Here is a 15,350-nt window from a genome sequence, read left to right as displayed (position 1 = left end):
TTCTTGGAGGAAGTGACATTTGAGCAGAAACCTAGAGGAAGGAAAGCCAGGCCACGCTGGGGGAAGGAAAATTGCAGGTTGAGGGAAGAGCAACTGCAAAGCTTGAGGAGTTTAGCATGGTTAAGAGAGAGAAAAAAAAAAGTGAGCTGCTGAAGTGCAGTGAGGGGTGGGGGAGACTGGCATGAGACAAGGTCAGATACCAGGTGGGCTCAGCTCCTAAAAGGCACAAGGAGGAATATGAATGCAATTCCACTGGAGTGTATTAAGAGGCATGACTGTAAACTGATTAATTTGGTTTTGAGTTCCCTCTGGCTGCTGTGTGGAAAATGGACCACATCAGGGGCTAGAGCGAAAGCACAGAGACCAGTGGGAGACCACGAAGCCAGTCAGAAAGTGTGATGATGGCCTAGCCCAGGGGGGCAGCTCTGGAGATCTTTACTGTACTGAGGATAGATTCTGGGCTGAAATGATGGCATTTTCTCTTCTTCACACCCTACAGCCATTCCCTTTTTGCACTGCCATTTTTATTCCCTTTTCCTTTCTCCAATTTAAAACTGCATTTGGGTGTTGGGATGAGCCCTGTCTGGGTCCTGGCCCAGGCTTGGCCAGTAAATCACTAAAGAACCTTGGTCAACTATTTTACCCTCTCTGGTTTTTTTTTTCTTTTTTTTTCTTTCTTTTTTTTTAATCTATATTTATCTATTTGACTCCATGGCATCTTAGTTGTGGCTCATGGAATCTAGTTCCCTGACCAGGGATCGAACAGAGTCTCCCTCCATTGGAAGCACAGAGTCTTAGCCACTGGAACACAAGGGAAGTCCCTCCTTCTATTTCTTCATCTATAATATGAGTGAGCTTGACTGTTTGAGATGTAATGATCAGCCAAGCTCTAAAATTCTGATTTCCTCTTGCTCCTCTCTGCCAGCCTTTAGAGGTGAGTTGAGTGACTCCTCATGCACCCTCTTTTCCCCCTCTCCTTCTATTTCCCTTCATCCATCACCTCTCAATTTTACCTTTGTCTCTGGTTCCAAGGGCCCCAGACGGTTCTTTGACCTCAGCACACCTCTGTCTGTATATTTCCGAAGCAGAGTGCAAGAGATGCAGCGACCTTTCCAGACTTGGTAAGGGCGGGACTGACTTTTGGATGACTGACCTACTTAGGAGCTGGAAAACGAATTTCAAGAGAAATCAAGGACTAACAGTGAAACCGATTAGCTGGCTTACACGCAGGATAACTGTGTGACTAATGACTGAGTGCCTGGTAGGGGGATTAGCTTATTAGGAGGCTGATTTACAGGGAGCCTAATTGGACTGATTAACAGGGCAGGCTGTGAAGGGGGTGGATTATCCGATTAAATGATTTACGAGGGGACTCACTGCAGACTCATCAGGGCACTAGCCTGATCCTCCGTTGACATAGAGACTGACGGTCTTATTGGCAGATTGGTGATCCTCTGGCTGCTCTTCAGGCTGACCGGGTGACCCACCTGGTGGCAGGCTGACGAATACAGAGACAGGCTGCGGTGAACTGACTGACTAGCTGGTGAGCTGGCTCTCAGGGAGCCTTCCAACCTGATCCAGAATTGGCCCCGGGGGCCTCTCAGGCCGGACAGCCACCTTGGGAGGCCTCACCCACCTCCGGCCGCCTAACTGTCCAAGGGTCACAGTGACTGACAGAGATGCCCGACTCTCATGGAAGCCCAGTTCGGCCAGTGCCAGCGCAGGTTCTCCACTCAACAACTGACAGGAGAGCCAACAGCCGGAGTGCAGCCCCGTGAGGCCTCGTGAGGCCCCACGACGACCCATGTATCTACAGAAAGAAGGCTGTGTGGAAACCACCCTAGATCCTGGCTGCGTGCCTCCTGAGCGTGTGACGTAAGCGTATACCCGGCAGCCAATCAGCGACTGCACGGGCCTGCCTCCCAGCCAGTCAGTGACTGAGTGGTTTAGTCTGGTTCCTGAGAGGTAGGGTTGATGCTCAGAAAGTGAGAATTATTAGCGATGTACCCTTGTTATGGAGAAGGCAATGGCACCCCACTCCAGTACTCTTGCCTGGAAAATCCCATGGGCGGAGGAGCCTGGTGGGCTGCAATCCGTGGGGTTGCGAAGAGTCGGACACGAGTGAGTGACTTCACTTTCACTTTTCACTTTTCATGCATTAGAGAAGGAAATGGCAACCCACTCCAGTGTTCTTGCCTGGAGAATCCCAGGGACGGCGGAGCCTGGTGGGCTGCCGTCTATGGGGTCGCACAAAGTCGGATACGACTGAAGCGACTTAGCAGCAGCAGCAGCAGCCTTGTTTATAATGACATAATGTGAAATTATTTGAAAACCAAAATGAATGTCATTCAACTCTCAAATAATCCATACTATGCTTCGTTTCTAGTGTGTATGCAAATGTAGGTTTTTGATGGTTTGTGCTTCAGAGAAGAGAAGCCCTTCTATATTGTGTTGCAACCATTTATATCTATTCTCCATTAGGAGATGGACACCGTAATGTAAAATGTACAATGAACATCTAACTGGAGGTGTTTGTTATTCTTGTCAAATATCCTTGGACGTCACCATGATGTAAGTAATCATGGAATCTTTTCATGTATTAAAGTAAGACAGATTGGTTCTAAATTTTCAATAGTTATGTCACTTGATTTGTGAGGAGAACACAATGATAGCTCACTAAAATATTGATGTTATGTTTATAATATCACCAGAAGTCATGAACATTAGTTGACAACATTGAAATAAAGACAGCTTCTGTGATAACCTAGAAATGTATGGGAAACCCTTCCTGAAAAAGTCATATAATTAGTGTATGTCTGTTTACTAGCTTCTGTTTTGTCAACCACAGAAATCACAGTTCTCGGATTGTTATATCAGGAAAATAAATAGCTTTCTCTACACTTGTAATTTGTATTTTAATCAATGATCACACAGTGAATTGTAAAATGTTTTATTTCAACTATGTGTGAAATTAAGACATGCTAATTAATAAAAACTGAATGGTTTTTATTTTTTATTTTAATGAAGTGTTAACCCACCACCACCATTAACCTCTCCCACCTTATTAAAGGTTTCAGGGAAGAGATAACAACAATAAACTACTTGGTAGCACAGAGAGATAGCATCTGTAGAAATTAGTTTCCTTACTGGCTTTAAATCTCTAATAACATCATATATTTTCCACCATTTCTACACTGTATCTGTTTCCCTCTCTGTAACTGAAGGGACATTGTGGTGGTTCTAATAAGAAGGATCATACAGAGTACTGTTGAGAGTCTACCTGAACTGCTCCATGCTGTTGCTGCCTCAGCATCTATCTGGGGAGCAGGCAGCCTGTAGGTCCTTGAACTCACACCAGCCAGTCCTGTGAGCACCTGCACTAGGTGACCCCCTTCCTTGAGATCAGCAGTCTTGCTGAACCCCAGGGTCTACTTCACAGTCCCCCCTTCAATGACACCCTCACAGCGCTCACTAGAATCCTGGTCTTTTTGGTTTGAATGGACCCATCCACGCTTGGCCTGGGGAGCCCACAGCACTTCACTCAGGGTCACTTAGAAAGGCCTGAATCCCAATTACTGCCTCTTTCTGTGCCTGGTTCTCGCCTTGACCTTCCTAAGAAATCCCTTCCCTAAACCCTACCCCACAGAGAAGTCTCAGGTGTGCTGAGTGTAAGGGCTCGACCTCAGGGCTCCTTAATGTGGGCCGTGAGGGAGAAACATCAGAACAAACAGGGAATTTGCTAAAGACTCATTTCATGGCCCCACTTCAGACCTGCAGATTCATAACTTCTTAGAGTGGGGACCTGACCTCAAGGGATTGTATACACTGAACTGGTTCAGAAAGAATCTTTATCCAAGTGGTTTCCACCTGGTTTCCTATCAGGATCACGTGACCAGTGTTGAGCGATAACCTCCCCGGTGCCCTCCCTACAGATTTCTTTGTTGGTCCTGTGGGAGCATCAGTGTGGTTTGTAGGAAGTGCTCCAGGGGCTTCTAAGGGGAGGCCTGGGTTAAGGACATGGCTCCTGGTCCATTTGTGAGAGCTGAGGCCCAGCTTCAATCAGGAGAGGCAGCAGGGTTGGCCTAGCTGGATTTGGACCGGGGAAGTCAGTCAGCTCACACGGTCTGTGTGAGCTCAGGGTGAGGAGCTCTCTCTAAGGAGAGCACAATCAAGAAATAAGTTCACAGGCTGGTCTCCAGGTAGGAAGTGATTGTTGCTGAATCTCTCCTGAGACAGGACAGGAGAGGTGGGTCTTTTCAGCTTTTCAAGGTCCTTCTGTCTGTAGCTGCGGTGGTTGCAGGTTATAGAGCTGTGCGGATGCCTTTGAAGGTATTTTCTCAAGATGCAGAGGTGTGTTTGCTACATAACATCCCCAGAGAAGACAGAGCAGGAGGAAGAAGAGGAGGAAATGGCAGCTTCTCAGGTACACGTCCTGTCCTGGGTCTGGGGCTGTGTCTGCTTTTCCTGCTGAAATGCCTGGACTGAGAGAACCTACAAACCTTTAATTCTCTACTCATATTTTTTTTGGCCTGGGATGTTTGTTTTCAACTATTTACTTTTTCCTACAATAGTGAAGACCAGCTCTTCCCCCTGATGTCCCAGAGCCTTTTCTTCATTGTCTGTATCCCAGCTTTCTATAGAAAATGAATTCTCAGAGTGAATTAGTGATGAATTCTCAAAGTGAATTAGTGATGAATTCTCAAAATGAATTAGTGACTTTCAACTCGTGAATATATTCCCTTTGTGAGAGATCAACACTGAGAGGTACTGGTATCCCAGATTCCCATGGGGATGTGGTTTGGTGTTGGGCTCTTAGGAAAGTAGAGGAAATGCAGTGATGAGTTTACATCTGGATGCAACTTCAGCTCTTTAGAACAGAAAGAAAATGCAGTTATAAATAGAATGAACTCGGTGATCCATAATTTTTCAGATAATTTTGAAACAAAAAATAATAGTGCAGTGTCTATATTATTAAAATGACTCGCTGTTAAAATATACTCATAGGATACAGAACAGGGGAGGTATATATGAAGTGAAATTTTTAGAAACTGACATTTTTCAGGGTCAATTCAGATCACTGCTACCATTTATCCCATTACACTGCATGTTACCTCGATCAGGTACTTCTGTGAGATTCCAGCATTATGATGTTCGCATTTTTTTTCTCTTTACCTTTAATAAAGATTTAGGATGATTTAGGGAGGGACCTGCACCAGCCACCAGTTATGGTGGAAATCCGCACCTTCTTAGTCTATCTTTGCTTTGAATAATGAACACACCTGTGTTTAGTGGGGATATTGGATTTGGGGAGTGGAGGTTTCCTCGCTCAAGCCCAGGTCCGGTAGTTTCCGTTACACTCCACCCTCGTATCTCAGACATGATCTTATCACCTCTTTTTATTTTCCAAAGCACTTACAATAATCATATTCCTAATGTTAAATTTCTAAAATATAGCTCAACACAAGTGATACAGATTTTGAAAGAAATAAAGGACTCTAATTTAGAGTCCTATTTTATTTCATATTGGTATGTGTGTTTGCACGTTAGTGTATTTTAAAAATACAGATTATCATCCACAAAAAATGATGAGATTTAACCCTTGAAAAATAATCTTGATCTTATTGAATTGAATATTTTTTATCACTTTTAAAATGTATATAGTTCCCATTTTAGTGTAGGTGTGTGCATGGAAATGTTAACCTATTTGATCCATTTTTGGACTATGTTCTTCCCAATTACCTACACTTGTCTACACATTTATTAGAGTTGTCTCTGTATATTTCTCTGTTCTTTTTATTTTTTCTTTTTTTATACCATGAAAGTATGATAACACATTTACAGGAGACATGTACAACACAGAAGAAAGTTACATATAGTTCCACTATATAATACATTTGTCTTTTTAAGTAGATAAATTAAGATTTTTAGTTGGAGTTTCAATATCAAGCTCTCCAAAGTTAATGGAATATTCATTCTAAAATGAATGGATTATGATTTATTAAAGTTTATTTAATTTAATTTCTAAAAGTAGAAGGTTATAGTTAGACCTGAAAAGCACCATGAACCAATTCAACATAATTAAGATTTATATAATTTGTACACAACAGTAGGATACAAATTCTATTTGACTTCCAATAGCCTGTAAACTAGGAGACACTGGAACATATGTGCTAAGTCACTTCAGTTGTATCTGACTCTTTGTGACCCCATGGACTGTAGCCTCCCAGGCTCTTCTATTCTCCAGGCAAGAATACTGGAGTCAGTTGCCATTTTCTTCTCCAACTGGAACATATCTCAGTACATAAAACAAGGTACAAAAATTTCATGGTCTAAAGTTTTTGAAATCATAGAGTCTGTTCTCTTATCAATGTGGAATTGTCTTACCCTAGAACAAATATCAAAAGATGTTTTCAAGTGCAGTCTGACATTTACCAAGAGAGATCCTTGACTTAGCCATTGAAAACCTCAATAAAGTTAGAAGACAGAAAAAAATGTGTTTTTTAAAAATAAATTCTAGTCCATATCAACTAAAGAAAACCCAAGCTCTACCATTTACTGAATACCTGACAAAATATTCTAAAATAAGTGTTACAGCAATATTATTGATCTAAATTATTTATGTGGCTCATTCAAGACTATGTAAAAACTTTTAGAAAGATATATGGTATATACTAAATATCAACAGGACTGTTGTTTTCTATGCTTACTATTCTATTAAACCTGTAAAATCTGTAAAACATGTACAGTTCAATATTAACTATGACTTCTTACCTGGCTGTTCAAGTCTTTGCAATCCCATGGACTATACAGTCCATGGAATTCTCCAGGCCAGAATACTGAAGAGGGTAGCTGTTCCCTTCTCCAGGGGATCTTCTCAACCTAGGGATCGAACCGAGGTCTCCCACATTGCGGGCAGATTCTTTACCAGCTGAGCCACCAGAGAAGCCCTACCTGGCTCTTCTACTTCTGTGCTACTCACAATGCCATTCATGAACCTGAGATTCAGTTAGAAGTGAGCTTGTTAAAGAACAACAACTCTGGCCCCACTCCAGAATTCCTGAATTAGAATCTCCTTTTAAAAAATATTCCCAGTTTAGAGAAAACTATTCCCAGTTTGGTTGATAGACAATTTATCCTGTATAACACAAGAACAACACTCTAAACCTGCCTCTATACATCACATCATACGATAGTTCTTCTCCCAGACAAAAAGGATCTCTACAGTAGTTTTGTGAATCGTATACCATCTTCTTTTTTTCTGGGGTTAGAAATATGGTAGAGAATATTAGTGTGGAAAATCTTATTCTTGTGTAATACCAGACATTCTCCTGAATCAAAATCATTTCTCTTGCTGGTTTCATCTTGGGTCACATAAGGAAGTGACAGCCATATGGCATATGTACTTTGTATTTCAGGGATGGCTGACATTCCAGGATATAGCCATAGACTTCACTCAAGAGGAGTGGGAGTGCCTGGACCTCGGTCAGCGGGAATTGTACAGAGACATGATGCTAGAGAACTACGGGAACCTGGCCTCCTTGGGTGAGGATAACTGCCTTCAGAATCCCTTATCTACCCACTGGGTTATGGTTCCTGCATTTCCAGAATGTCTCCTGGAATCTTCTGCTTCTTATAATAGAGTTTCAGATCCCTGCTTTCTAGGAAAAGAATGGGAGTTTGTGAGGTTAGAAAGACGTCATGATGATTCTTTATTATTCCACCCTTCCTCTTTCTTGAGATAATCTGCCTCCTTCTCTCTAGATTACTAGGAATTTTATAAGTTCAGTGGTATACAATAGTTGTTCCTCGTCTCTACTACTAACTTTTCCCTAGTAGTACTAGACCAGAATCTCAGGATCTGTCTTTATGTTTTTGTTAGTGTTTATAGGTGCTCTCAATAAAGCATTTGGGGAAATCAGTTTTCTAGGCTGTGTCAGTATTCTACCACACCTTGTTTTCTCACCTGAATACGTATTGGAATGGAAACTGATGAATCTCCTTTCTCTGATGAACAGGACTTGTGTCTCTAAGCCAGACCTGGTCACCTTTCTGGAGCGAATGAAGGATTCCAGGAATATAAGGAGAGTGGAGACAACACCCATACACCCAGGTATGTCTGAATGGATGGAGCCTGTGACAGGTGAGAGGTCCAAGGATCAGTGAGGAAGTCGTCCTTTGTCATGTGGTTTGGGAAGATCTGCTTCAGTGGAAATGATTTTGGAGAAGTCTGGGCTTATTTCTGTTGCTGTCATAGATGGATATCACCTTCCTCATTCTGTCTCTTTAATCATTCATGAATTCATCTCCAGTGATTACTTTTCTCATTCCCAGCGAGAACTGAAATTCTCCCCTTGGCCTGTGACAACCTGCATGAGTTGGCTGCTCTTTCATTTCTTGGGGATCCTAGGAAAACTGTGTTCATTTCTGAGTAACTCTATGACACTCCTTTTAAAGTTCATTTCTACCTCTAGACAGAAGTGTTTGGGTGGAGTTGTAGACAAACTGCCAAAGTTCTAGAAATACTGGGGACAGACATTTGTTTTCTGCTTTATAATTTCTAATCCACTGGGAACTATAAATATGGCCTTATAAATTTCATACTCAAATAATTTCTTCACTGCATAAAGCCAAATCTCTCTAAAATGAGGAAATGCAAATCCCAGGTTTATTTCAAAGTTTCTGTTTTCTTTATATAAACTCATGTTAAATATCTTAAGTGTATTTGCCCCAATTCGTCAATGTTAAAATACTTTAATATATTCATTTAACTCAAAGAATGTTAAAATAAATTGGCATGAGAGCTTAGAACATTTTCTACCATATTTTTTCTGGTTGTTTCTCACTATTAAGCTTTTTAGATTATGTGAAGAAATCTTTAAAAAAATTTTATTCGAGTGTAGCTGTTTTACAGTGTGCTGCTGTATAGCAAAGAGAATCATATATATATATATATATATATATATATATATATATATATACTTTTTTAGATTTCCTCCCCACTTAGGTCTCCACAGAGCGCTGAGTAGAGTTCCTTGTGTTCTTACCACATTTTTAAAGTCTCACTTCTTATTTGATTTCATAAGAACTACTACTTTATTGAGTTTATCTTGTTTGTTATGAAGCATCCCAGGACTTTATCCTATACATCTTCACTTTCTGATTAGCTCTATGCCAATATCACTTATGATTTTTAGATTCAAACATCTAATAGAATATGCTCAAGTAAAAACACATGTGGTAAAAAGTGGGTTAAAGAATTAATAGGCACCTAGTAATTGTGAAAATGTTTGGTATCTCAATTTAAGATTACTTAAAGCAAATGATTACTTAAAGTCATCATTAGATTGTAATCATTAGTAATCATTAGATTAACTATCTATTCTTAATTTAGTTGTAGGTTTTTATCTTGGTCCTTTCTCTACAACATATTTCTTTTTCATTCTTCATCTCATTTTGTGAAATTTTCTGTGCTTGTGGTCTCAGACTCTGGCCTGGTCCAGCTCCCTCAAGTACAAGCTCACAAAGTCTCCAGCTGCTAAAGCTACAGCTATCAGGACTGTGGGAGTCCTTATTGTCTAATCAGGCTTTCTGTAGGTGCTGAGTTGACAAAGCCAGTTGTGGGGGTATAAAATCATGGTCTGTGCAGCTGTGAGATTTCACTTTTCTTCCTTAGATGCATGACCCTGGGGCTCAGCTGTGTTTTCCGCCCCCCCAGTGCGCGTGGGCCACCCACAGGCACCTGCTCCTCGGGCTGCCCTGGAGCACAGGAGTCCACCCTGGTGGCGAGGGTCATAGGGGAGGAGGCAGCAGCTGGGGTGGTGAGCTCACCCAACCCTGTGGGAGTCCTTGCTAGTGCCTGGCCAGGAGGGGCTGGCATAGGAGGAGAGGGGCTGCAATGGTGGTTCTTCCCTTTGGGCATCACTCAACAACGCTGCTCTGCTTCTCTGGTGGTTCAGGCTTCCTCCACAAGCATCCCGTTTGCAGAGCTCCTCCCTCCCTCCTGTCCCCTCAGGATGTCTCCTCACGGCCAACCGCAGTCCTCTGCCTGGGTCTGCTCTCCAAACCCCACATTTCAGGACCCAGCCCTCGTGTGCAGTGGTGGACTCCCCGCTCAGGCTTGGGGAGCAGGGCTGTGGTTAGTACCGTCTGTCGCGGCCTCACTCTGTCCTGCCTGCCTCTAACAGGTGCTGCCTCCTCTTCCCATAAGAGAATGAGGCTCCCTTCTGTCCCAGTGAGCTCCCCCAAGGGTTGCAGGTCCCATCCCACTTCCTCTCCTCTTCCCTTTCCTTCATTTGCTTTGGTCCCACCTGGCTAAACAGAATCTTTCTTGTCCTTTTAGGTGTCCACGGTCCTCTGCTAGTGTTCAGGAGGAGCTGCGTGAGACTTAATCCATTTCTAGATGTATTGATGCATTTGTGTAGAAAGACGAATTCCATGTCTTTCTAATCCTCTGTCATTTTGACTCCTTCCTTCTCTGTTTCATTCTTAATCTAGCTAAGGGTGTATCAGTTTTATGTAAATTTTAAACTATATTCACTGAGAATAGTAAGTAGAATAACTTGTTATTTGCCCTTTCAGCTGCGTCTTCTCTACACACCCAGTGTGTGATGCCAAGAAATCCAGGCTTTGAAGATTTATGTCTAATAGAAAACCTATAAATATATGAAATATTTCACCTTGTAAATTTACATTTAATGAAAGACTGGGAACATACACGGGCATGTGAAGGACAGAGAGGATGTTATGATGGACATAACCCAACTGGGACAGTTTCTCATAATGTAAACATTACTGCCAAGAGAAATCAAGGTTGTGAATCAAACTGGGAAAAAGACCAATTTAAGTCACTAACATCTGCAGAGAAATGTATGTTTGTCAGCAAAGACCCACATCGTTTTTTGACATATACATGTTCTCTGAAAGGAACTGTGGAAAATCTGGAAAGTCATCTAGTCTCTACTGCAGATAATCATTCAAACCACTCTAAATGCAATATTCAATTAAACATACATTCAAATATGTCTGAAGACCAGAAATTTAAAAATGAGGGAAAAGATTCCCAGTGTAATCAACTTGAGAGCCTTTAGCAAGGGTTCAGTATTCTTCAAACAACAGATATTTTTTCCCTTTTTCAAAATCTGCAATGTTGATAAAAATGGAAGAGACATTATTCAAACATCAATGGTCAATGCATATGGGGGTGTAGTTAATGCAGGACAACTTTTCATGTATCATAAAATGAGTAAGGCTTTAAGCAAGAGCTCTACCCCCAACAATTACAAGAGTCTTTATGATGGGGTATGATGGGGTGAGAAAGTATTTATTCAATGAAACTGGACATAACATTGACCAAGGCTCAAGTCTCATGAAACACCAGGGAAATCCATTTTTAGACAATGATTCTGGAAGTAATAAATGTAGGAATATCTTTTATCAAAGAGCAGATGTTTCTCTGTATAAAAGTGTGGATATTGGAAAGAAGGCTTATAATTGTAGTGAATATAGTAAAGTTTGTAATCAGTCTTGTAAACTTGGACAACAGCAGAGTATTCAGAATGTGGAGAAACATTACAAGAGTAACACATGTGGGAAAATAGTCACTAAATCATTAAATCTAAGTAGCCATAGGAAAATCCATACAGAAAGGAAGCCTTTCAAATGTACAGAGTGTGTCAAAGCCTTTATCTGTCCCTCGTGTCTTACTTAACATCAACAAACCCATACTAGGGAGAGACCTTATAAATGTAAGGAATGTGGGAAAGTCTATACCTGTTGCTCAAATCTTACTCAACATCAGGTAATTCATACTGGGGAAAAGCCTTACAGATGTAGAGAATGTGGCAGAGCCTTTAATAGGTGTTCATATCTCACTATGCATCAGCGAATTCATACTGGGGATACTCTATACAAATGTAGAGAATGTGCCAAAGCCTTTATCTGTGGCTCACATCTTATTCAACATCAGCAAATTCATACTGAAAAGAAGCCTTATAAATGCACAGAATGTGACAAGTCTTTTAAGCGGCGTGGAAGCCTAACTCAGTATCAGATAATTCATACTGGGGAGAAGCAGTATAAATGTACAGAGTGTGGCAAAGCCTTTAGGCACAGCTCAAGTCTCACTCAACATTAGTGAATCCATTACTGGAGAGAGACCTTATAAATGTAAATATTGTGGCAAAGCCTTTAATTGTAAATCACATCGTACTCAACATAAGCAAATTCATCCTACAAGGAAGGCTTATAAATGTACTAAATGTGGTAAACCCTTTAATCAGAAGTCAAGTCTTTCTAGACATCAGATAATTCATACTTGGAGAGAAACCTTATAAATGTAAGGATTGTAGCAAAGCCTTTAATTGTAAATCACATTTTACTGAACATGAGCAAATTCATCCTACAAGGAAGCCTTATAAATGTACAGAATGTGGTAAAGCCTTTAATCAGAGGTCAAGTCTTTCTAGACATCAGATAATTCATACTTGGAGAGAAACCTTATAAATGTAAGGATTGTGGCAAAATCTAACCAAATTTCAAGCCTTACCAACATCAGCAAATTCACATTGGGCAGAAATCATCCAGATGTAAAGGAACATGGCAAAGCCTTTACCCAAAGCTCAAGTCTTGGTCAGCATCAGAGAATTCATCCTTCAGAGAAACTTAAAAGCCTAAACATAAGGAAAGTGGCAAAGGCTGTAATCACTCTCGCCTCACTCAATGTCAGAGAACACGTACTGGAGAGAAACTCTGGTAATATAATAAGTGATGAAAGAGGTTTGTCCTAAATACACACTTTAGAAAACATGAGCCTGTGTTTATACAAGAAAGATATGTGAGTGATGTAAAAACAGTTGTAGGAAAGTATTTAATCAATCATCAAATCTAAATAAGTATCAGAGAATGTGTACTAGAAAGCATTTCATCAGTTGCTCTTCTCTGAATTCACTCTAAAGGAGAATTACTGTATATGAACTTATGTTTTTGATGGTTGATGCCCCAAAGATAAGAGAAGCCCTTGTGTATTGGGTGGGCATGATTTATATTTGTTCTTCATTAGAAGATTAAGGACACAGTAATGTAAAATGTACAGTGAACATCTAAATGGAGGCGTTCTGTCATTGAAGTCAAACATCCCTGGAGGTCACCATGATGTCGGTGATCAGGGAATGATTCTGTGTATTAAAGTAAGGCAGGTTTGTTCTAAGTTTTCCCTAGTTATGTCACTTGTTTTTTAAGGATGAAACAATGACAGTTCACTGAAATCTTGGTATATCTTTATAATATCACCGAAATCTTGATGTATCTTGATAATATCAATAGTTCACTGAAATCTTGATGTATCTTGATAATACCAACAGAAATAGATCAATAATAACAGTTCACTGAAATCTTGATGTATCTTTGTAATATCTTTATAATATCAACAGAATATTAGTTGACATGGCTGAAATAATGACATCTTCTCTGATACCCTAGAAAAGAACTGGACACCCTTCCTGGAAAAGTCATGTGATTAACATAGGTTCCTGTTTATGAAACAATTAGCCTCCATTCTGTACACCATAGAAATACTTTTCTCAGATCATTATATCAAAGGCATGAATATCTTTCTCTGTGTTTGTAATTGGTTATTTTGATCAAGGATCCCACAGTGAACTGTAAAAGGTTTTATGTCAACTGTATGTGCTATTAATATACGTTAATTAATAAAACTGAGTGGTCTTTAGTGTTACAGTTGATGTGGAATGAAGTGTTAACCCACCATCAACTTTAACCTCTCCCACCTTCTTTAAGGTTGCAGGGAAGAAATCAAGCATCAACTATTTGCTGCTCTTAATCCTCAAATAATGTCACATATTTTCCACAATTTCTACAATGTACCTTCCCCCACCCTCTCTCTGTAACTGCAGGGACGCTGTGACAGTTCTAATAAGAAGGACCATACAGAGTACTGTTGAGAGCATCCCTGACTGCTCCGTGCTGTTGCTGCCTCAGCGTCTGTCTGGGGAGCAGGCAGCCTGCGGTTCGTTGAACTCACACCAGCCAGTCCTGTGAGCACCTTCACTAGATGACCCCCTTCCTTGAGACCAGCAGTCTTGCTGAACCCCAGGGTCTACTTTACAGGCCCTCCTTCAATGACACTCTCACAGCGCTCACCAGAATCCTGCTCCTCTTGGTTTGAATGGACCCATCCACACTCAGCCTGAGGAGCCCACAGCACTTCACCCAGGGTCCCTTAGAAAGGCCTGAACCCCAAGTACTGGAGCTTTCTCAGCCTGGTTCTAGCCTTGACCTCCCTCAGGGGGCCCTCAAGGCTTGCTGTTAATTCACTCAAGACCTTGAGTAATAAACTCATCTGCATCAATTTCCATTGTGCTTTTTTGTTGACCTGAGACTCTCCATTCCTGCTGGAGGTTCCTTTTAACAAATGTAGATTTAAGAAAGTCACAAAAATATAATTAAAGCCATATTTATCAAAATCTGGAATCATATTTATACAATTTTATGCTATCTATTTCTTTGCACATGTTCTTTGTCTCAACTTATGGAACACAGTATTTCATGGCTTTGACCTACACTGAATGCAAAATGTAAATATACAAAGGTATATTTTAAGAGTATGAAACCTAAGAAGAAGAGCAGTGTGGGTATATGTGTTTATACACATGTCTTTTGCAGAGTTTAGAAATGTTAAATCAAAACTGGTCATTCCAAAACTTTTGATGAGTTACTAACTAAAAACCTTAGATTCAGAAAGTAAATCTAATTTGTTTACTTTTCATTGAATTCATTTCTCCCATATTTCATGAATCTTTATTTTGAGATTCTTTCCATGCAGATCCCGTTTTGCTTACTGGCCTGTTAATTATGAAAAACCTATTTTATGGGGTTTTTTTTTTAGTTCAAAATTTATGAACTTTACTTATCTGCTCAAGGATTTTAAGAACAGCTTTTATTAAATTTCAAGGAGGTCAGAAATTAGTTTCAAGATGAGATTAATTTCCCTATGAGCATATTAATTTGATCTTGTTTAATATGTCCCATTACTTCCTTCTTAATTTGAGAGGAACACTAAGAGAATCTTTTTTTTCTGATTGTTTCTTTCATTTCTTATAATTGACTTCATCAGGGTTAAACAGTTTATTGTGACAATTGATCAGGAGAAAATCCGGAAATTTCATAAGTGATCGTGTTGCTTAGGCAATTATAAGAAGTGAACAAATACACTGAAGCTGATGGGTGCGTGATAGAGTATCTGTAATTAAAAGCAAAATACTTCAGGGGCTTCCCTGGTGGCTCAGTGGTAAAGAATCTGCCTACTAAGGCAAAGAGTCAGACATGATTGAGCA

General features: G+C 40.4%; 1 long non-coding RNA gene and 1 pseudogene across 1 annotated transcript; both read left to right on the top strand.

Moving 5' to 3' along the window:
- The first annotated feature begins 7,029 nt into the window (after positions 1-7,029).
- Positions 7,030-14,459, top strand: LOC139182090 (uncharacterized). Its single transcript, XR_011565672.1, has 3 exons — positions 7,030-7,542; positions 8,016-8,110; positions 13,911-14,459. It is a non-coding gene; the product is annotated as an uncharacterized lncRNA (long non-coding RNA).
- Positions 10,515-13,283, top strand: LOC139182089 (zinc finger protein 724-like; annotated as a pseudogene).
- Positions 14,460-15,350: the final 891 nt, after the last annotated feature.

Source organism: Bos indicus, unplaced genomic scaffold, assembly GCF_029378745.1.
Source record: "Bos indicus isolate NIAB-ARS_2022 breed Sahiwal x Tharparkar unplaced genomic scaffold, NIAB-ARS_B.indTharparkar_mat_pri_1.0 scaffold_80, whole genome shotgun sequence".
NCBI lineage: Eukaryota > Metazoa > Chordata > Mammalia > Artiodactyla > Bovidae > Bos > Bos indicus.
The sequence above is the reverse complement of the archived record's forward strand: the minus strand, read 5'-3'. Positions and strand labels throughout refer to the sequence as shown.